Source organism: Tamandua tetradactyla, chromosome 1 (assembly GCF_023851605.1).
Source record: "Tamandua tetradactyla isolate mTamTet1 chromosome 1, mTamTet1.pri, whole genome shotgun sequence".
NCBI classification, from domain to species: Eukaryota; Metazoa; Chordata; class Mammalia; order Pilosa; family Myrmecophagidae; genus Tamandua; species Tamandua tetradactyla.
Genome location: NC_135327.1, coordinates 137,081,851 through 137,105,180, shown reverse-complemented (window position 1 = coordinate 137,105,180; position 23,330 = coordinate 137,081,851). Strand labels below are relative to the sequence as shown.

General features: G+C 35.0%; 1 protein-coding gene across 5 annotated transcripts in view; it reads left to right on the top strand.

Moving 5' to 3' along the window:
* Positions 1-23,330, top strand: part of CD36 (CD36 molecule (CD36 blood group)) — a 91,124-nt gene that overhangs the window by 18,290 nt on the left and 49,504 nt on the right. The window contains exon 1 of one of the 5 annotated variants that reach the window (XM_077152461.1): positions 19,196-19,314. The exons of 2 other annotated variants lie outside the window; for them this stretch is intronic. The gene's annotated coding sequence lies outside the window, so the exon portion shown is untranslated. Of the gene's footprint in view, positions 1-19,195; positions 19,329-23,330 lie in introns of those variants that run through there. 2 more of the 5 variants (XM_077152796.1, XM_077152536.1) reach the window with 2 other exon arrangements.

Genomic DNA, 23,330 nt, shown 5'->3' with positions numbered 1-23,330 from the left:
TGATTGGAAATAATTGAAAATCTGAGAACACAGGGGAGGGGCAAAACAAAAATGAAGGAGAGAGAGACATTGGCTATTAAAAGGAAATTTCTGATCCCACAAATCCACTCTCAATTGGCTCTCCATCTCACAGCTCATTCATAAACTTGCTGACCTTTCTTTATTTAGTCTCTGTAATGGTTAAGTTCATGTGTCAACTTGTCTAGGTTATGGTGTTCAGTTGTTTGATCAAGCAAGCACTAGCCTTATAGTTATTATAAGGGTATTTCATGGATTGAAATCATTAGTCAATTGATCGCATATATGACTGATTATATCTAAAATCAACAATTAAGATTACCTTCATCAGTGAGCGGGGTCTCATCTAATCAGTTGAAAGCCTTCCTTAAAGGGAGAACTGATGATTTCAGTAGTCAGAAAGAATTTCTCTCTCAGCTACCAGCTTCTCTGGAGAATTCATCAAAACCTTCCTCAGAGTATCCAATTGCAGCCTGTCTACAGAACTGTAAGACCAATTTCCATGGTCTTATAGTAAATCTTATAATATTTACACGTATACATGTTATCATGGTCAGGTTTATGTGTCAACTTGGCCAAGTGGTGGTACCTGTTTGTGTGGTTGGCCAAGTGCTGGCCTGTCTGTTGCAATGAGGACATTTCATAGAATTAGGTCGTGAGCATGTTGGCTGCATCCACAGCTGATTCCATTTGTAATCAGCCAAGGGGAGCGTCTTCTGCAATGAGTGATGCTCAATTTAATCACTGGAAGCCTTTTAAGGAGAATTCAGAAGAGACAAGCTCTCTTCCTATTTGGGCTGGTGAGCCTCTCCTGTGGAGTTCGTGCAGACCCTCCATCGGAATCATCAGCTTCACAGCCTACCCTGCGGATTTTGGACTCTGTGTTCTCAGGGTCACGTGAGACACTTTTATAAATTTTATATTTGCAAGTGTTCCTGTTGATTCTGTTTCTCTAGAGAACCCTAACTAATACACGTGTATACCTATCAGTTGTTTCACTGGAGAACCCTAATATAGTTGCTTCTTTAGTTTTCAGATTTTTTATGATCATTTTCTTTCTTATGACATTGCATCTTCAACTTCTCTTCTCTTCATCTTCCTCAATATCCAGGTCAGTGAAATCAATGTGCTTAGACCGTTAACAACCTACATTTAGGTTGAACTTATTCATGGAGAAAGAAATGCCAGTTAAATAATATTAAACAAAAACATTTAAGTCAGAAAGTTGCTGCAATTTACAGCATAATTGATCTGTGGTAAGAAGTGAAAGATGCTATTTTTGATCAATATTAAGTTTTTGTTTTGTTGATTTTTGCATTTCATCCCAATTAAATTCTGAGCTAAAGGTGTTTAAGGGAGTTATTTTACTTTACTTTTGCAGTTGCTTTGAATTAATGAAACATTTGTCAATATCATTGGAGGAATAAAAGCATAAATAAATGAGAAGCCAAGTCAATGATTTAAACATGAAAGGAAAATAACTTTAAATTTATTTTGAAAATTTCAAGAATGAAAAAGAGTTTGAAAATAACCGAAAATGTCTAGCTCAGTATTCATTATGTAGCTTTTAGGAAATTCATTGTTGTCGTAATTATCATTGTCATTATTATTCTTATTTCTTCCCTGATCTGCATTTGTACCCTGTGTGTCTGACCTCATTGATTACCTGTTATTTTTTCTTGTACATGGGCAGCACTGGGAATCGAACCCAGGTCTCCGGCATGGCAAGCTAGAACTCTGCCTGCTGAGCCACCATGGCCCACCCTGATTGCCTATTATTTTAATCCCTTCTAAATACAGACTTTGTCTAAACCCTTCTAAGAAGTTATCTAAAATTCTTCTATTATCTTGATAGCTGCCTATTGAGAGGGTCATTAGTTCCTTAATTATATTATAATATCCTTGTGTCCTCTTTTGCAGTATAAAAATAGATATCTTCCATGTAGTGGCTGATGACATGTCTCCTCTGTTGTTTTGGTGTCACAGTCTTAAACGTATTGTTTCTTCTTTTGAAACAGAGCAACACTGAAGCTCTGGGCCTTTCCGCAGATGAGGTCCCTTTCCTAGGCCCTGTCTGTGCTCCTGGGCTTGGACAGATCTTTTCTTCCATATTTACACAGCTGCTCTGTTCTGAAGTCTCAGTCCACTGACATTTTCATACCCACGATACACCCCCGTTTCTTGTCATCCTGGTATCTTCTAATGTTCCTTGTTTGACATTCTCTTTAGCATTCTCCATATATTAGGGGGATTTTACCATCAAATATATGTCGGTGTGTCCTCTTGACACTGACAGTAGGAGCCAAGCATTTTATGTGCCTTATTATTTTAGCTAAAGGCCACCAGGAATTTACCTGTATTTGAACAAGTTGGGTTCATTTATCATTGAGGACAGGGAGGAATGCACCACAGAGGCTGGTGGGTGGCTCAGAAAAAAGGTATTAGAAAGAACCTAGTATAGGATTTGGACTTTTGATTAGGTGATGTTTTAGTTTGTAAATGCTGCTGCCAGAATGCAATATACCAGAAACAGAATGGCTTTCAAAAAGGGGAATTTATTAAGTTGCAAGTTTATAGTTCTAAGGCTATGAAAATGTCCAAATTAAGATACCAACAAGAGGTTACCTTCACTCAAGAAAGGCTGATGCTGTCTGGAACAGCTCTATCATTTGGGAAGTCATGTGGCTGGCCTCTGCTGGGTCTTTAGGTTCTGGAGACTTCTCAGCTGGGAAGGCACTCGCAATGTCTACTAGCTTTCTCTCCTCATTTCATGAGGCTTCCCTGGGGCACCTTCCTTCTGCATCTCCAAAGGTCTCTGGCTGTATGGGCTCTGCTGGCACTGAGCTTTTTAAAAAATGTTCACTCTTAAAGGGCTCTAGTAAGCAACCCCACCTTAAATGGGTGGAGACACATCTCCATGGAAACCATCTAATCAAAAGTTACCATTCACAATTACGTGGGTCACATCTCCATGGAAACAATAAAAAAGATCCTGCTCAGCAATATTGAGGATTAAAGGACATGGCTTTTTTGGGGGTACATAATAGCTTCAAACCGGCACAAGCGGTTTGAGGGGAGGGTTTAAGAAGGAGCTATTCCCTGAATTGAATGTTTAAGGAAGCAAGACAATCTTATATTTGAGTATGTACATAAATCTTATCTGGGAAAAGGAAAGATTAGACTGAGACTAAAGCTGTAATTTGTAAAGAAGGAAAAGCCACTCATTAGCCAAGAAAGTGGGATGTGTGCTATCTGTGGCTTGGACAGTGTTCATAATTTGTTCAGACACGATTACAGAGTAGTTTTCTTTCTGTCTTGATCCATCACGATGTCAGAGTGCCCTTGTCTAAAGTTAACGCTCTGTGAAATTGTTTATTTTCAAGAGCACAACAAGGTCATGACAGTGTCCGGCAACATCCAGACCTGACTGAGAGTGCCAAGCCAGCCCTCCTATGGCAGGGGGTCCTTTCCTCGTTCTCATGGCAAAGTCCTTTGCTACTTCAGTAATTAAACTTACGTGAATGAAATCCAATTTCTACTACCTTGGTAACTGAGAAAATAAGGTGCTAGTGAAGTTCCTTTATAATTTCCCCCCATCCTCTATGGTTGTGTTCAACGCTTTGGGTATAGTTAATATACAATTTCATTCCCATTATGCTAGCAATTTGATGGTCAATAAGAAACATGAGAGAAGATCAATAACTTGCATAGATTATTTAGGGAATTGGTTAGTTTTTTTTTTCATTTATACCATTAAAAATAATTTGTTATATAAATGAAATAACCTATGCAATTTGCAGGTAAGAAATAAAATGGACTGAAATTTTAATTTTGCTTAGTGAAAGTTACTTATGAAGAAATTAAAGGATGTCACCATTTACTACAATCTAATCAGAGATTGTAGAAACTTAGAATTGGGAATTATCTTAAACCAATGTGTTTCTGTAAATATGTATTTGTAAATTGAATTTATATAAATGTAGTTATATACTAGATAACTCCTAAAATAAATGGGATAATCTTATCTCGTTTCTTACAAGGCAACAAACTTTCATTAAGCTTTGCTTAAAGCTAAGAACACCTAGTAAGTGATTCAAGTTCATGACTGAACAATAATCAATGCATTTCAGTAATACATGGATTTAAAATGAGTAGAAATATTGACAAATGTCTCATACAAACAACTTAATTTATAAGTTATTGTAAGCTTTTAGAGGAAGCCTGGGGAAAGAGAGGGCATAGATAAGGCTATAAATTAAGGAATTGATTACGTATTTGAGCATGGAAAAAGCCCATTTCTTTTATAGTAATATAATATTTAAGACATTTGGAATATTAATCCACTTTCCTTCATTTATACACATATATGCTTTTTAAACATGAGCTGCATAATAAGTTCAAAGTTTCAGTCCTATAATTCAGTCTTACATATAAAGTTACGCTTCTGCATTCCTTTAAAGTTTTCTTATTGGTCTTAAAATGAAATAAATGCAATACATAAGAGATAGTGCCTTGTTTCCTACATCCACTCTTTTTATTATGTTATGTTAAGAAAAAGAAGTAATTTTGATTGAACTTATAGAATTTGCTTTTTAGTTACGCTTGAAGTAAATGATCTAAAAATGCTAATTTTTCACTTTCTCTAAAGGTCTATTCTTTTGCATGACCCTATTTTATCTCTCCTGTTTTCAACTAAAACATATAACTTTATTTTATGTGAGCCAGAAATAAGAGTGTACTGAACAGGAAATTAAAATTGAGAGCTTAAATTTCCAATTATTACAGAACCCTTTCAGAGGTCAACATGATGTGTTTATTCAATTCTTGTACAACTTTTGTTCCCTAAATCTGAATGGTTTAGGGTATTTTAATCTGAATGGTTAAAAGTTAAATTAGAGTGGATACCTGAATTGGTTCCTCATTAACAGTGATAAAATGGTTATCATACAAATGAAAATAAAAATATCCATTAGTTATTTGGGAAGATAAAATATTGCTTTTGAAGCATATTTCTCTCTTTTTTGTGCAAGGTCAAAATTGCATATAGTTAGCTTATGAAATCCAATTTCCACTGTGCTTCTGGTTCTGTATGTTCTAGAAGGTTGCTACAGATGAATATGTGCTACAGGTTTTTGTGATGGTCAAAAAGATGTATTTTTGCATCCAGCTTAGCAACAGGTACCTACTTGAAGTGAAAATAAAAGATTAACACCAGTTTCAACACTTGAAATATTCCTGCACTCTGTCTTTTTGCAAGTTTGTTATACATTGTAGACATTAAAACAGTTATATAAATTAAGCCACTATAAATGGTGCAGCTCTCTCCCTTATTTGGCTTACATCCAGTGCTTGTTTCTTCAAGCATACTTGCCTTGGGGGTTCAAAATGGTAATTGTTTTTAATTACAAAATTTTTCCAGATTATATGTCAGAGACTCTCCTATGTTTCCCGCTGGCTTTAGGTTCTTTCTCTCTTTATCTTTACTTCTATAGAATGTCATCATCCATTTGCAATGTAGGTACCCCCTGCCCGAAAAGAGAAACAGCGAATCTGTTCACAGAAAAGCAGGTTCACATAATTGTTTCATTCATTGCTTCTTCCTGATGAGATTGATACCAGAATAAACACAGATTCTCTAATCAATGCACTTAAGGACCAATTCTGAGAAACCAGGATTTTAAAGAGAGAAAAAGCTTTAATTGCCATGAGCAGCACAAGGAGAATAAGAAGTTAAAACCTCAGATCTGGCTCCCTGAACTACAGAAATTTGGATACTTTTATAGTATTCAAACAAAGGCAGGCAGGCTTAGGGTAATGAGGAAAGAGTTCATTGTTGATGAACGTTTCACTTTAATAATATTAGGGGGTTAGCTGCAAGGGTACCAGCTGTACGGTTGAAAAATAAGGTAAGTGAGTCTTGTTCAAATAACCTGGCCAGGCAGGTAAATCAGATAGTGTGCTACTGAAAATTTAAATTTTGGATAAAATAAATCAAATCTCTCCTCTGTTGGTTTCAAACAGAATTGAAAGTCTTGAAATGCAGACAATATCATCTTTTACCCTGTATTCTGATTTATTTTAGTTTTAACCAGATCAGGCTCCCTCACATTCCTAATAGAAGTCTGATTTTTTTTCCAGCTTTTCTTTTCTTTTCTTTTTTTTTTTTTTTTTAACATTTGCTATATGGAGTGATGTTGCTTCTTTATTACATCTAGAGCAGCAGCACGCTGAGTCTGAGTTTCAGGTGTCACCCAGATACTCAAAGTTCCTGTTGACTTATATTGGGGTCATCAACTACAAATCACAGCAGAAGTTTTATCCTGTCTCACCTTTACACATTTACCAGAGTTATGCTATAATTAACAAGAAGAACATAATTTATATACTTGTATTGCTTCTCTTTTAAAGTCCCTTTCTGATGAAGAACTTGTAGCTAATTACATGTACTTTTAGAGAAGCAATAAAGCAAAGTAGGATAACTTATGAGGAAATTAAGTCACTTCCATGATCCTCAAACTTCTAGGAATAACTAAAACCAGGACCAAACACATCATGCTGTTTAATTTCATGCAGATCAATATCAGGATATAAAATGGATGGTGAGAACACTATCAAGTCTTTAGGAATTTTATATGATCTCTAAATAGATTAATAATATTTCACCCATACAAGTGTAACTAAGAAAAGGATGAAAATCCCTTTTAATTATTACAATTCATCCCAATCATTATAACACATAATAATTACTATAAAACATAGTTAAATATATTAAACTATTTTAGCACCTCACTTTAACAAGGTGAAAGAGCAAATCCTTTTCAATAGTTTGCCTTTAAAAGTGAAAAGACATGTCTTCTGAAATAAAGGATGATAAGGTCAACATAAACATCAACATGGAAATTATTCTTATATAGAATCTTTGTCTTCTCGGCATCTACTCAGATGGCTAAGAAAAACTTTGCATAGCCTTTCATTAAGAGAAGACAATTCACATTATTTTAACAGAGAAAAAAACTATACTCCAGTTTTATATGAATATATAGTTTGACACAAAAGCTCTTAAAAATATTATAAAGAAGCCCATCAAATTTTTGATCAGCATTGTTTATGACAGACAATTCACTTTCACACACTATCTATAGCCTTCTATATGTTTTCAGGCTTGTCTTATATATTAAAACTATCCATTTTACTTTAGGACAAAACCACATTCCCTTCAACAAGCTTATTGTAACCAAAAAGTTAGGATTTATCAAATGAATATGATTACTGAATTATTATATAGATATTTCTTTCTACTTTCTGGGGTATTTGAGTGACCAGAAGGGAATACCTGAAATTTCTGAATTGTAATCCAGCTGCCTCGATCTCTGATAATGATTGCATAATGATATAGCTTTTATCTTGTGACTGTAAACACCTTGTAAGTGATGTTCACTTACATCTCCTCATTTTCCCAAATTCAGAGTCTTATATTCACTAAAAATAGGCCCTAATATTTATTAATGAAGGGCCTTGAGTCAGCCCAGAACTAACCCACCCAACTCCGTCTTGATAGCTGAAGCTGGTCCTAACACAAATGGGCCTGCCTGACATGCACAGTTGCCTAAACTTTAACCTGCAAGTGACTTATACCTCATTATACTATTAATGAAATATATCTCCTCCTCTAGGTGTTCGGACTGGTTCATTCATATTCAGCCAAGGTTTAAGAGGCCCTGGAGACAGGGATGGGTGAGACAAAAAAAAAAAAAAAGACTGGTCCGTGGAATTTGATTTTGTTTTTTTTTTTTTGCACTGGCAACCACACGGGAATCGAACCCAGGTCTCTGGCATGGCAGATGAGAACTCTACCTGCTGAACCACTGTGGCCTGCCCTGTTGAATTTGATTTTAAAAGTGTTAAGAGAGGGTAGTGGGATTTAAGCTTCATAAGGTGGCCTTAGTATTGATGAAAGTTCCTTGGCCTTTCTTTTGATTGTTTCCAATTATTAGATCTATTTTGTCTAAAGATGTGATTCAGACAAATGGTAAAGTCTTTGCCATTTCCCAGGGAGGGTCTCTGTTGCCTTCAAGAAATTCTAGGCAGCTTTTTTTTTTTTTTTTTTTTTTACCATTGTGCAGGTTTGTTTACAGTATTACAAGTATTAAAAGTGCTAATGCCTTGAATCCTGGTACCCAGAATCCTTCCTTACCCCCAGCCTTTGGAATTTCAGGAATATTGATATATCTACATATATTTACTAATAGAGTGCTTATTTATCTTTGAGCAATTCAAATAGAGCTCTATAAGTATTTGTTTTGTTAACTCTCTATTATCATCCAGAGGTATGAAAATAGAACATTAGACATACATACAAAACAGGAACACAGAAATATACTTTTGAGAGAGACAAAGGACTGAATATACATTATCTCATCCTATTTTCTGCTCTCTTTTGCAGAACAACTCTAACTGTAACACAGTGTCCTTTTCTATGGACCCCTTTCAAGCTATTTTTTTTTCCTCCTTTAAAGTATAGCCAGGCCAAACAGTATAACAGTACAAATCAATCTAATCATTCATAAGAAAATTTATCCCAATTCTTTAGAATGTGAAACAGATTTCAGATTTCAAAATCAAGAACATGAACTTGTCCCCTGTTCTCTTCTTGTTTGTCTGTGTCTTTAAGCAAGTAACTTTTAATGCCATATCTCTGCTCCTTACTACAATCATTTATAAAATGAGGAAGTTCTACCAGATGACCTGTAAAGAATCTTTCATTATTAAGTTTATCTTACATCTATAATCTGAATCTATGATTCTGTATGTCTTCTCTTTTGTATGTACTATTATTTACAGAATTATATAGTAACTTCAGTGATGTTCTTATTTCCACGTAATATCTAACTAAATTATTTCACAATTGTGTTCTTATTGTGAAATGATTTAATTGTGAAATAATTTAGTTAGATGTTAACACTTCATAGTATTTTTAAAAACTTTTAAATATTGCTAAAAAGCAATTGCTATTTGTTGGTCTGTAAGAAATGCAAAAGAAATGATAAAATCTTAGAGGCTACAAAGAATCCTGAATTTACATTAGTATTAATGCGAAAACAGTAAGCACACAAAAGAAAATTTGACTCTGAGGCAAAGTTCAGTTATGTTCATTGTTTAATTTGAGGAATTTAAGATTGAAGATGGCAAACTGTTCAGCACATGCTTTTCTCCTTCTAATTATCTGCAACCTAACTCTACCTTATAAAGATTACAAAGGAATTGACACTAACACTCAGCACTGCTCTTTGGGCATGTTACATTTAGTCCATTTAAATTTATTTATCCTGTTCTGAAAACTGTAATTCTCACAATCATATTCTCTTCAAATTTTAGTTTTCTATGTGATCCCTGTACCTAGATTATTTGATTTATAGGGCTTTTATAGAAATGTTGAGACTCTGCAGAGGCCTCAATCTTCAGTGATATGGAAATAAACCTGCAGCCTACAAAGACAGGTTTCCAGGCAGAACCACTAAAGTGAAGATAAGAGTAATGGAGAAAAGAGAAAGGGATTGGTATGCAACTATTGAGCACTGCTCAATTAAAAAATAATATTGTTTAGAAATGTATTTTAATAACTAAATAAACATCCATTGCCAAAAAAGTCAAATAGTATTTCAAAGCTTAGGGAAAATAAAAACCCAACAGTTGCCCTATTTCCTTAATCTTCTCCCTTTCCCGTGTCTCTTTCCTGGAGAAGACCGAGTGACCTCTTTCTAGATAAAATTTATACTGCAATTTCTTGATTTTTCTATTTTTTATATTAGCCTTTGATTTCCTTGTGTAGAAGAAAGGATTTAGTTCTTGTCATGCCACATTCAACACCATTCCAGCCACCCTCACCACCACCATATCCAGCCACACACCTACTTCAACATTTTCATGGAAATTCCCTTTGTGTTGTCTTCTCAGATGAGTTAGATTCTCTCAGTTCTCTGTCTTCTGTTCTCCTGGTGTGTTTCCTTAGTTTACTTCCTCATTTGGGTGCAATTTATTCTCTGGAGGTTTTTTTTGGAAAAGGATGAAAGGGAAATAAAACTGGGTACCTTGAATAGGGTGAAATGCCTTACCCTCATTCTTGAAAGTCTGATTGTCCATAGAATACCAGTTGGGAATCATCTTCCCTCAGACTTTCGTAGAGATTCCATACTTGGCTTCTAATTCCCACCATAGTTGACAAAGTCAGTTGGCTTCTGATTTGTGTGTTGTACCAGTGCCCCATGGTGTGAGCTGAGCCCTGGTCCAGGTTCGTTAATCTTGACCCTGAAAGAATTTAAAGACAAAAGGGCCACTAGGAATAAGAAGCAAGGTTTATTAAAGAGAAGGAGAGAGAGTACGTGTGAGAGAGATTAACGTGGATGTGCCCAATGTAAGGACACACACTGAATGGAGTTGGCTAGTTTGTTTTATGGGAAAGTTTTGTTGCTAGCAGGTATCCATACTAGTCTTTGTTTACTGGGTGTTTTCTTTGTGCACATTCTCCTGGTGGTCTTTGGGCACCAGGCAGGTGCTTTCTTTGTTTTGGGAGGTTTGTGGAGGAGATAGCTAGCTCTTGGTTTGCTGTCACATAACTAAAATTTGTCTTTGGACAAACGGTTAACAATCTTTATAACCCTATGTTTCCCATAATTAACTAGGAATTTGTTTGGGGACCAGAATTTTGTAAGCTTTTACAGTTTGGGGAGGGTTGGGGAAATTTTTGTCCCAGGAAATTTGCAGCTTAAGTTTGCAGTTCGCATTAGCTCCTTTGGAGCTAAATAAAAAAACAAGGGACTTGCAGCTATTTAGCTCTCTCAGTGCTGAATAGGAAACCAGGGACTTACATAGTTGTCCTGTTTTTATCCTGCTTCAATGTAACCTTACTTCCAATCCCACCAGAAGTTGTAAGATGTTCTCCTTATTCTTGATAACCTGCACCCTTGTGAGGCTAGGCTTTTAAGCTTTTAATTCATTGTGCTGGGACTCAGTGGCTTCTTGATTTCTAGAGACTTATCCCAGAGTCTCAACTTGGGAAAATATTCTTTGCTTCTCTCCTTCTTTCTCTCTCGCTTTGTTTTTGTTTCATTTTCTATGGAAACTTCATTGTATGGATATGGGGTCTGCTTCACAGCTCTAATTATTCCTCTAATTGCTACCCTGCTACTCTAATAGTGCTACTCTAATAATCCAACCATCTGCTGATGGTGTTATTTCTACTGTCATTGTTCAAATATTCCAAATTGCTGCATTTGATTTCTTTGATGTCTATGTCTTCATGGTTTTCTCTTTCACTAGCTCCATGAACGCAATGTTTTCTTAGGTTTTTCTTTTCTTTTTGGGTTGATTCCCTTTTTTTATATACTCCCCTTATTTATCTTTTTTTTTTTAATTTTATCTTACATGTCAGAGGTATTCTTACAATGTCTGTTGATTTCCCACTTGTATTTGAAAAGATTCTCAAAAAAAAACGGATTTAAAACTGTGGGCAATAAATGAAGGTTTTACTCGAACACTGAGTTGCCTAATGCAGCTGCCACTCACCTGGGTCTACTCTAGTCACTTAACTCTAGCAACCAAGGAACTAGAGGTAGCCACATGTGACTCCTAGAATTTGAAATGTAGCCAGTTTAAATAAAGATATACTCTAGGAATTAAATAAACACTGGAATTCCAAGACGTATAAAAATGACATATCTCATTAATAATTGACATAGTCATTATGTGATAAAATGACACTATAAGTTAATTACAGCTGTTTCTTTTTACGTTTCATGTGGTTACTAGAATTTTTTTAAAGTACCATGTAGATCACGTTATATTTTCACTGGACAGTGCTGCTCTAAGAGAGTCATCAGATGAGTTCTGGACCATTTCATTATCCTCCTTCACTTCCCTCTCAGCCACCAAAATATCAATATTAACAAGTTTCTTTTCTGGCAACAGTCTGTTTCTCCAGAAAGGAATCCTCCAGTCCATCAGGTACTAGAGTTCTAGAAGTGGAGATGGAGAAGGAATCAGCATATGGACTTTTGCCTAACTTTGTTTTAGCATGGATTCACTCATACCCTTAAGTGGGCCTCTTGTTCTTACTTCCAGAGTGTCTCTGACTTAATGACACCAAAGAGGAAACACTTAATCTTTTGACAGGGTGAGGAAGGAACTTGGCCAGGCTATGCTCAGTGCCTGGGGAGAGAATCTAGAGTTTGGACTTCTCCTAAAGAAGTTTGATTAAGTTCATTTCTTCTACTTTCAGTCTATTGCTAGGCCTTGATTTCCATGCTACCCCATGTCACTCATTCCTGAGCCTATCTAGAACTATGTGGTAGGTACTGTTTACTTCTGACTGGCTCTCTGCAACAGGCTCAGATGCTTAGAATCTGATATTTCTAGTTTGTTGAGCTATTAACATTAATCCATGTGCTTAGTAAATATTGACATGTTCTCTCTCCTCCATCTAAATCTGTGGAGTGAATATGTATGTTCATTTTTACTCTATTATATTTCTTTCATTTTTCTATTTCAGAAGGAAGCAAAAATAAACACACATGTTCAGTTAGCCACATTTAACTAGAGGTCCTGGTCATGATTTTAAACCTAAAAATTGTCTTGTCATTTTTGTTCAATCCTTCCTGCCTGCAAATCTAAGACCCCTATAACCTGGTCCTAATGTACTATCTATGTATATTTTCCTACCTGTAGACATGAGTTTCCAAGTCAAAATAGTTTTAGACTATTCACATGCCTTTTTTCAAACCATACCAACTATGATGTTAAATGCTTTATGTAATTACCTAATTTTATTTGCTCAGAATTCCACTTCTTTCTATTTAAATACAACTAATCTTCTTGGACAGAATTAAGTATCTAAGCTTTCTATGAGCATTATCTTAGGATTTCAGTCCATGCTGATCTCTTTCCTCAGCTAAACTATCATGTTTCCTGCAATTTATAATTTTTGTAAGATGATGTTGTGAGGTATTCATACTTGCAATTTTGTTCCTACCATCCATTTCTAATTCTGTTTAGCCTGAAAGATGTAAAGCTGCACATTGGAACCAAGGAATTAACATCATGTTACTGTTCAGTTTTAACAAAGATTTGGAAAGTAGTTATGATCAATCTAAAACTGGTCACAAGCCTACTGCAAAATAATTAAAATGAATGGAAGAGGAAAAAGAGGGACACATGACTTTAGATGTGTATAAGCTCCAGAGAGCTACTGTGAGCTGCCCTACTCCTAACCGGTGAGGGCAGGCTCATTTTCCCCCTCTATCCTCTAGGGAAGTATGAAGCTCTGAGAGCAGAGCTGTCATTCAGAAGAGGACAAGCCTCAGAAGGCTCCGAGGTCACAAAAAAAATAGAGTGGCATGAGAACAAACCGAGTATCACTGGCTGTTCTGTATGGGCAGATATGTCTAGAGGCAGATTCATGGAGCACCCTGAACCCTAATCCTGTACATAAGGAACTGTATCTGCCTAAAAGGTTGTGTACGTCAGTCAGCTCAGAGGAAAAGAACTTTGTTTGCAAAGTGCTCATGACCAGGACAAAAGCAAGTTACAAACATAAGTTTAGAGGCAGCAGGCTTGGTGTCTCTTCTCCTCAGGATGTAACCCTGGTTGAGAAAAATATAACTGAGTTTTTAACCTGCGATAACCGATAAATATCAGAATTTAATAGTTTCTTGAAAATGACTATATGAAATATCCTGGATCAGCCATAACAGAGACTTGAGGTAAAAGTAAAATGTAGAAAAATTAAATTTCATTTTTGCACACCTGAGTTTACAGCAATGAGACTCAATTCACTTTTAGTAATATACAGCCAGCCCTTTCCAGGTTGCTATGATAGCTTTCCTTTGTTTCAGATTAGTTAATTTTATATTTTATGTTCTCCTTTGTTAAGATAGACAATTGTTTTCTGGAATGATGGAAACTTTGACTTGATTTTAATTTTTAATTCTTGAAAGCTTAACATGTAGCAGTTCTGCCTCTTAAATTAATATACCCTGGAGTGTGTTGTTGCTCAGTGGTAGAATGTTCACCTTCTATACTGGAGACTCGGGTTCGATTCCTGGACCATGCACCTCCCCCCAAAAAAAGTAATATACCCTTTTAGGTGATAGGAGGTCCTGTGACATTTCTGTGGCATGATTTTGTGTTGATTGCACAAACACATTTATGCAATGGAGGAAATAATTGTGTTATCAAGATGATATGACAGCCCAATATTTTTGTTGCTTCAGAAACAAGCTAGACTTTTGGAAGTTGATAATCATTACATAATATTTACTACTTGACAAATATTATGGAAATAAATCCTATCAAACACTTAAAAGCTCTATAGTTACCTACTGGGATGCTTTTTTCTTCCAGTAACAGACTACTCCAACAAAATAGACGAACGTTGGAAAATGTTTATTATTTCATATAGCAAGGAATCAGGAGACAGGATGACTTCAGTCTGGTCAATTCATAGCCTCACCAATGTTTGTACTGTAGTTTGGTTTTACCTCATGGGTGCATAGTTGCAGCAATTCCAAGTATCCATGTCTTTATGTAACAATGTCCGAAGGCAGGAAAAGGTAAGCCCCTCAACTGTGTCAGTCCTTTAAAACAGAAAAGCTGTCACAACAGCTCTCTATGTGACTTTCCTTGGTCTTTGATGGTCAGCATTTTTTTTTTTTTTTTTTGCATGCTCAAATATACATCTCTTCATGTCAAGGAGAATTATTGGCTTAGATTAATCAACATTCAACCTCTGACACATGGACGGAGACTTGTAGTCACATGGATATTCAGTACCTGAAATACAAAGTCCATACTCTTAGGATAAGAGAAATAGAAGGAGTGGCAGTGATAGCTGCCGTAATGAGTCCTATTTTAATTTATTTGCCATCAATATTTAAAAAATAGAATCTATTTGTTATTAAAATCATTTTTTAAAAAGCAAGATGCATTAGGGAGATAAAGTTTTCAAACATATTTCAGGTACTATGGTGTTTTTTTTCTCACAATGGATACAGTTTCTTTTTAAATTTATATATGCTGATATCATCTGGAGTGTTGTAGTTGAACAAAGACAAGGCAGATAAGATATTAGGGTACAAAACTTTGGGCATGCTTATGTTAATTGCAAAAATGACTTAGCTGTGAATAAGATTTTATTTTCTTTAAACAAATATGATTGCTATTTTCTATCATGCATACTACTTATTCTTTTATGTATAATCTTGAGAATTTTTTAAAAATCTATCATATATTCTTTTTTTTTTTACATAGTTTCATATTGACAGTAATAGATAATAATGTAATGGAAGAATGGTTAAAGGAACAGACTCTGAGTGCAGTGGCCAGAGTTCAAGTCTCAGCTCACCACTATATGGCTTTGAGCAATTACTTAACCTCTCCTAGCCTCACTGCGGACATTTGTAACAATGGGAAAACAACGATACTTATCTCAAAGGGCTGTTGTAAAGGTTAATCTAGAAGATCCACATGAAAGACTAAAAGTGACATCTGGCATGTGGTAAGCATGCTCAGCATTAGCCATCATATAACAGGAAAAAATTTGTGTTTTTCAGGAAATGTGCTTCCTAAAAAATTATTTTAATTTCACAAATTAAGTGTGAGGTGGTGTTGCAAGGATTAAAAAGGGTGATGTAATTATTTTAGAAGTCGGCCAACATTCAGCAAGACTATGTTAGCCGCCCTCAGGGCAGATTCTGGAGAAGCAGCCTTGGATCTACCTAGCCTGAAGGGGGCAGGGCACAAGGTACCATTTCTGTGGTATTTATGATTAGATTTAAGTTATCATTTCCCAGTTGCTTCTAGGAGGCTTGTCCATGTATCAGAACATTAATTGATGGACTTAAACATTGAAACTTAGGTGGAATTCTGCTTAGGAGGTGCCTGATCCCTGCTGCAGGCCCATTAGGAGTTGTCTGTTTATAGGAAAGAGCAAACTCTGCTTCTTATTTCCTAATCCAGATGAGTAATAACGAAGAGGGGAGAGACTCCAGGACAAACTCCCTAGCAGAAGCCAGAATGAGGGCCATGCAGGGGAAGACTGTGCCCATCTTCACATTGACCTCGGCTGAAGATGTGTTCGATGAGCCTTGGAAATGAACATATCCAGAACAGCCTTCATCTGGATGGCACCAGTAGAGTAGATTTTAAAATGAGTGATCTGGTATTGCCAAAAGACTTCTAATTAAGAAGAATAGAGGGAAATGAGTACTTCTAAAAATGACTTTCATAACAGTGCCAAAATATAAGCTATCCATATTCTAGTAATAATTTATGGTGAAAAATAGAACAAAGAAACATTCATTTGCAAATATTTATTTCTCTGTGCTTTCAAGTGGAAATAAAATTTCCCCTGTTTTTAATTTCTTTAAATAAGAACATATTGCTTAAGGTCTCAGCTTATTGTAAATTACTGTTCATACAGCCACTGGTTTCTCATTTCCTTAGGTCTGAGCATGAATGTTTGCTTTCTCTAACCCATAAATTTCTCAGTAAAATGATATGCTTTTATCCATAATAAGAGACGTACAAATAAACCCAGGTATTTTTTAATTTACGTAACATAAAACAGCAAAGATAACTGTAATTGTCATAAACAACTTATCTTTTGATATTTTTATTTAAATACTTTCAGATTTAAAAACAATAAAGTGCTTCCAAAGTTATACATACACCTTTAATTTGTTAGTCATAATATTCAAATTTAATTTGTTTTTTATGACAATCAAGATGTTTATTTTCATTTTCTAATTTAAATGGGTTTTTCTTTATGAATTATCACAAAATAAATATGCTTATGAATAGAATGCATTCACTATTTTTTCATCTTTTCAGCATCAAATAAAATATTTATACTTTGAAGCAGAATTATTTTTCCTAATTGTGGTTCTTCTTACAAATCAAGTTAGAACCATTGGCAGTTTGCTTGACTTCTACTTAACCATGTGTCTGTATCTTCCTATTAACCTTTGATACTACTTGTTACATGGATTCATAAATTCAGGATCACCTACATCTTACTGATTCTGAACATGTTTGTCTAATTTTCTAACTTATCACAACACCAGATCCCTGGTAATATGTGAACCAACATCTTCCCGCTCCCTAACCTCTCCTATGATTTTTCAGGTTGTCTCACATGAGAGGAGAGACAGAAATAGAATAAATGAATTCAAATGAAATTTTAATTAACATAAGTATACTTTAAAAAAAAATCAAAAGAACACTAGAAGTAGAACAGTTTCAAACATTAACATCATATCAGTAACAGGGTAGAGTGTCAAAAGAGATAAGTTTTACCTAGAAACTTAGTATTTGGTTGACTAGTACGGCTAAAGGAGAATGTAGAAGAATTATCACACACACACAGACACAAAAGTTAAAACTTGGAGAGGAGAAAATAGAAAAAATGAGAAAATAGGAAGTAGTTCATTTACTCGTTAGAGCGATCAGAAATACTAGAAAACAGAATAGGAAGTGCTTGGCAGGAAGTCAGAAGCAATATTTTCTTGTTTTTTTTTTTGTACTAACCATTCGGATGACTTGGAAAAAGTGACTACAATTCCCTGAATTCCGAAGACCTCATCTCTTAGATGTTCAGGATTAGATACATTATAAAAGTTTTCTGTTTGGGGGGGGCGTGCTATGCTCTTTTAGAATAAGAAAAAAATGTGTCCTCCATAAGAAGTGGGTGAAAGGTTTTTGGACTAAGTGTCACAGGCTATTTATATCTGAATAAATGCAGATGTCCTATGAGCCCAGGAGACTTCTCAGTCTTCTGCTGATGAATCTTTATGTGAAATAGTCTTGTGTATGTAGGCATCACTAGAATAATCTCTGCTCTCTGTCCTTTTAGGGATCCCAATGGTTCTAGCTGGGAAGATTCATCAAAGGCACAACCTCAGCATTCTAACTCTAGGATTCAGCTAACCATCCAGGCATAGTCAGGCAAACAAGAAAGATCTTAAATCAATAGCTAGACAATGGAACATGTGTGAACTGAGCATGAGGTGATTGGTGGTGACTGGGCTTCCTGGAGTTTTTATTCTCTTATGTAAGGAGAGGGAGTAAGCCAGTAATGTTTCTAGCCAATTCAGAACTCCTTGTCAACAGTAATTTCCCCCACTGAAAATCCCTTTGGGAACATTTACTTTGCAAGTCTCCAGTTTTTAGAAGGCAAAGATAATGGTTGTGGATTTTGGTTAAATGCTAGGTAACCAGCTCTAGAATGAACAGTCTCAACCAGGGTAACTGCCTGCTTCCAGGAGGCACATTAAAAGTACCTAGAGTCACAAACACGTTAGAACTTATGCTGAAGTATTTGAAGTATATTACAAATAACCTCACAGTAGAGATAATTTTTTCTTCCTTTTCGTGGTAGAGTTTTGGGCACAAAGCAGCCACATGGTAAATATTCATTGAATACGTGTGTGTATAAGAGAAGGCATATCAGTGATATTAATCCCCAAGAGAATTACTGCCATAAAAAGTCAGGGGAAAAAAAATCTTTTTTTTTTTTTGCCTTGTTTAGCCTACATTGTAATGGCCTTATTTTTCCTTTTCAGAGTGTTTTTTTATTTTATCTTTAATGTTCGGGGGTTCTGATGGGTTGTATATATAGTAGTATACCCACTAGCTCTTACTGTCTTTGTTCTCTCACATGGTGAAGAAATATCTTAACTCATAAACTTGGACTTACTTTTGCAAGGCTCCACTCAATATTGCCCCCATCCCAAGCTTTCCACAAACCAATACATATTCATAGAGGCTTTGTTTCTTACCCCACTGGCTGATGTGCATGCTGTTTAGTTCCTAGGAGGGCTGTAAAGTCCTGTTACAAAGACAAAGGATGAAAATAGTCAAGAGACTTGCTATGAGAGAGGAGAGTAAGTAGGAATTTCCCTGGAGAGTGAGCTGCTTCTCTGTTCTTTTAAACATCACAGAGTAATTGTTTCTTTTTTTTAAGGAAAGAACCAGGGTGAAGAGCAGCTCATTTTCAAGCTGGAGAGGTAATCAAACACTGGTTGCAGCCAGTTTACTTTGGTTTAGGAGTTCTACTGCTTTGTTGGTGTGTCAGTCAAAATTCCACAGCCATTCTCGGTGACTCAGGGGTGGGGCTGACTGATTCATATGTAGCAGTGATTTGACCCAGCACTTGGGGCAAACACAACCAGAGTCATCAGAATTAATTCTATGGTCTTCCAGCTCTAGCATTCGTGGTTTTGCATTCTTTCATCGGACTTCTCACTGGTAATTGCCCCTATGTAATAGCTGTAACGTTAATATTTAATGACATAGAACTCAAAATTGTTGCCTGCAATACTAAAATCTCTTGCTTCAGTCTAATTTTTGCTTTGTTCTTGTCCAGTTAAAATAGTGTTCACATTTCTCTCTTCTCTCAGGAATGGAGTATAATGGATCTTGTAAGTATTTAGTTACCCCATTCCAAGCTCTAGAAAAATAGTTGTATTGAACAGAAGGTAGAGGGAGCTGTCAGGTTTAGTAACCTTGCTATGATCTTATGAGCAATTGACAAATAAGGCTAAATATTAAGAGGGAATTCAAAAAAATAATCAAAATTATCCAAACCCTCCAATGTACATATGTATGCAACAAAGGAGGAATGTCTTAATATAGTAACATACTTAAAGGGCAAATTCATTTTTAACTATCTTTTATTCTTAAGAATGTATATGTTCTGGGAAGATTGTTAAATTGTAGATGATCTATCACTTTCTGCATCAAGATACAATTGCACTAAGTGTAATTATCGAAGTTTTGACTCTCTTCTATTATGAAGACAGAACTTTGCTATTTCATGTATTACAAGAATACGTATCTTCCCAGTCTTAGAGAAAGAAGACTCAATCTTCCCCTGTTTCTGATGGTCAACAGTACAGAATCAAGATCACAGGCAGTCTGTTAATGTTGGCATTCCAGGCATGGCTTTTGGCAACAGGTGGCTGCTGTGACTTGTTTGAGAGGTGACTTTGCAACTTTATTTTAAACTCAGAGTAGAGAACTCATTCATTGTACCATATCCCTGATTGGACTACTGAATCTTTTGATGTGGCAGCCAACAAGATATAGGAAGTAGTGTTAAAAAAAATAACTAACAAGTAAGCTAAAACTAGTTTTCGACTTGAAAATTCCTACGATATTTTTCAAAGTAAGACTTAGCTACCTTAAAGTATAGAATACCAGGTAATATTAGAAAACTGGAACTAGATAAACTGTCACATTTTGCAGGCATAGTTATTTATTTGTCACATGTAATCATTTTGGTTTATATCTATCTGTATTGTCATACAATGTGGAATAAATTAAGGCTTGTATGCCTCAATTATACTTCATTGTGATTACCTTAAAATGATTGGAAACAGAGCCCTGTGGATTAAATGAGAAATGGTTTATCTTGGTGGACATTTCATGAAAATAGGAGACTGAAGAAAGCATTCACAAAGGGCAGAGAGAGGGAATGTTAATATAAACTCATTCAAGGAAGAATTCATAATCTTGCTTGTGTCTTAGATCTATTCAATTCTTTTTGTCATTTGGGTAGTTAATATTGTTGCTAGACATTCTGAGATGAATCATACTTTTAAATATTTCAGCACAGGATCCTATTTGTCATTTGGGTAGTTAATATGGTTATAGGCATTTTGAGATCAATCATACTTTTAAATATTTCAGCACAGGATCAAAGAAATTACTGATCTGCAATTACCTATGTTGTCTAAATGTACAAAAATTATGAAATCAAAATAAAATTTGAAATTATATACTATATAGTAGTGCTACTGATCAGATGAATTCTTGTGTTAAAAGGCACACATTTATGAAATCCAGCATTATATAAATAACTTTGTCTCTTTAGAGACTTGGATTATGCATGGCATTTTGTTCATCCATTCAACAAATATTTGGGTACCTGATACATACTAGGTACTGACCATTTTATGGAATTTCATCCACTTAGCACTTAGAGTAATCAAATAACTCCCTAGTACAAATATTATTTATTAATAAATTAAATGGATATTAATACAGGGGATATTTTATAGGGGCCATTGCCTTACTCCATAATCAGGGTATGTTCTGTTGAGTTTGATACTGTAGGTTTTTATATTTCTTCCTTAAGGATGATGAAAGATCAGTGGATTCCTAAGTATCTGCAGGTCTATGGAGTCTTAGGTTGCTTAGAAACTCAGTGACTATGGGCTTGCTATGGCAACCCGATTTATCAGTGAGTGTAATACTGATTTATCTGGCATTGTGCCAAATCTCCATATTTTGCCGGTAAGATCAGTTTTTCTACTATGCTGTATTTTTTTTATTTATAATTGTGCTAAATATTATACATTTAAAAATGTTAACAATAATACACTGTGATTTATAATAGATAGCAATGGCACGAAAATTAAGCTTAAATTCTTTAGGTACTTTCAGTTATTTCAAATTTATTATGTCTATTTCATAGTACCCCTTTGGCTATGTCTGTGTGTGTTTGTGTGTGTAAGTGAGTGGGTGTGATTTGCATTAAATTTAAAGCACAAGAAAGCAAGACTGGCATACTTTATTATCTATGGACTAATATAAAGGCACTTTAAATTTGATTTCCTGGAATAATTCTATCCATATAATCTATAAATCTACCTATTTATGTATATATCTTGTCCATTTTCATGATATTTTAATTTTACATTGCTAACTACTGATTTATAGATCATAAAATATGAGATATATTACCATATTATTTCTCTTTATTATCTTGTAATAAATAATTTACTACATAATCTGATATATAAATGTATTATAAAATTAATTTATTTGAAAAGCTTATTTTGCAAATGTAGAAAAAAATTAGGAAACTTTTTCTTATGCTTGAGTTCAGTATTTGCACCTTTTTTACAGGACATTTTCGACTGTTTTGCCCTTTCTGATTTTGGATACGTTTTCAGATTTTAATACAACTTCCTATTTTTTTTACATACCCATATATATGAACTGTATCTTCTATGTACCTCTTCATAAACATGTGTTGTGTTTCTTTTGTCTCCCTACGGATTCCAACTTTTATATGTTCATCGCATCAGTAGGAGAGATAGAACCTCTGTCTCTCCTGAGACAAGACTACTACCAAGGTTCTATTTATTTTCCTTTTCTCCTGGGCTTTGGCATTTATGCATTTTGTTTTGATATTTAGGAGTTCATCATATTAAAGGTTCTCTTGAGTATACAATAATCAGTCTGACTCGGTTTTCTTGGGACGTTGAATGTTTTATTTCTTTATCCTTTTTATTCATTTGCACAGAATTACGTACATGATCAATTTTTTTAATCCTCTAGCTCATCAGTTCATCTAGGCAATGCCCCTACCTCAGCTCATGATTGGAAATGGGTACCAAGACAGTCCTGAAGCCAGTTTCCTTGAATTTGATGCCATTGGAACCAAAAATCCAGTTCCCCAGTGTCTAAGTTTAAGTTTCCAATGACTAGGCTATACTGGTCCTTTGGACTGAGATGCTGTTTGTAGTTGAACTAAAGGCTCACTGATTTTTAACAAAATGAATGAATAGTCCAGAGCAAATCAACTTCAAAAAACCCCACAGAAATCAAGCTATTAGGAAGGAATCACATATGTTCTAGTCTCCATAAGAAGATGCTGGATTGGCATGTAAAAAAGTAAATGATAGAGCATTCAGGTAACTTGGAGAGCGTTTTCAATAGGCAAGAAAGTCAATAAAACCACTTATTAATATTCTGTATTTAATGTTTAATCATGCTTTTGATGTAATTAAATCAGTTAATAAATTTCAGAAAATTTCATTTTAAACAATATATATTTTCCAGGCAATGAACATATAAACATATTTAGTACATGGGATTATTTGAAATTCTTGGGGGAAATTTTTTTATCATTCATCATTACATACCAATTGCTCAAAAAAATCTGTGAATAAGGACCTCTTTATGAGAATATTTTCTAACGTGGAATAATCAGACTATCTGTTTAGTATATTCAGGTTTTTGCTTAAAGCAGACTACATCTATTCTACATTCTAGGACATGCCTGTTATCTATTAAACATAAAAAATGTGCATCTGGAAAATCATCAGCTCTTTTAAGCCTCGACATCAGCTAACTTGGAATAGTAATGGTAACTCATCATCTATCAACATATTGACATACACATGTCTCTTTTAAATTTATGCTGCAAATCCTATGGTCCAGCTTATTCAGTATCCACAGCATCCAGTTGACAG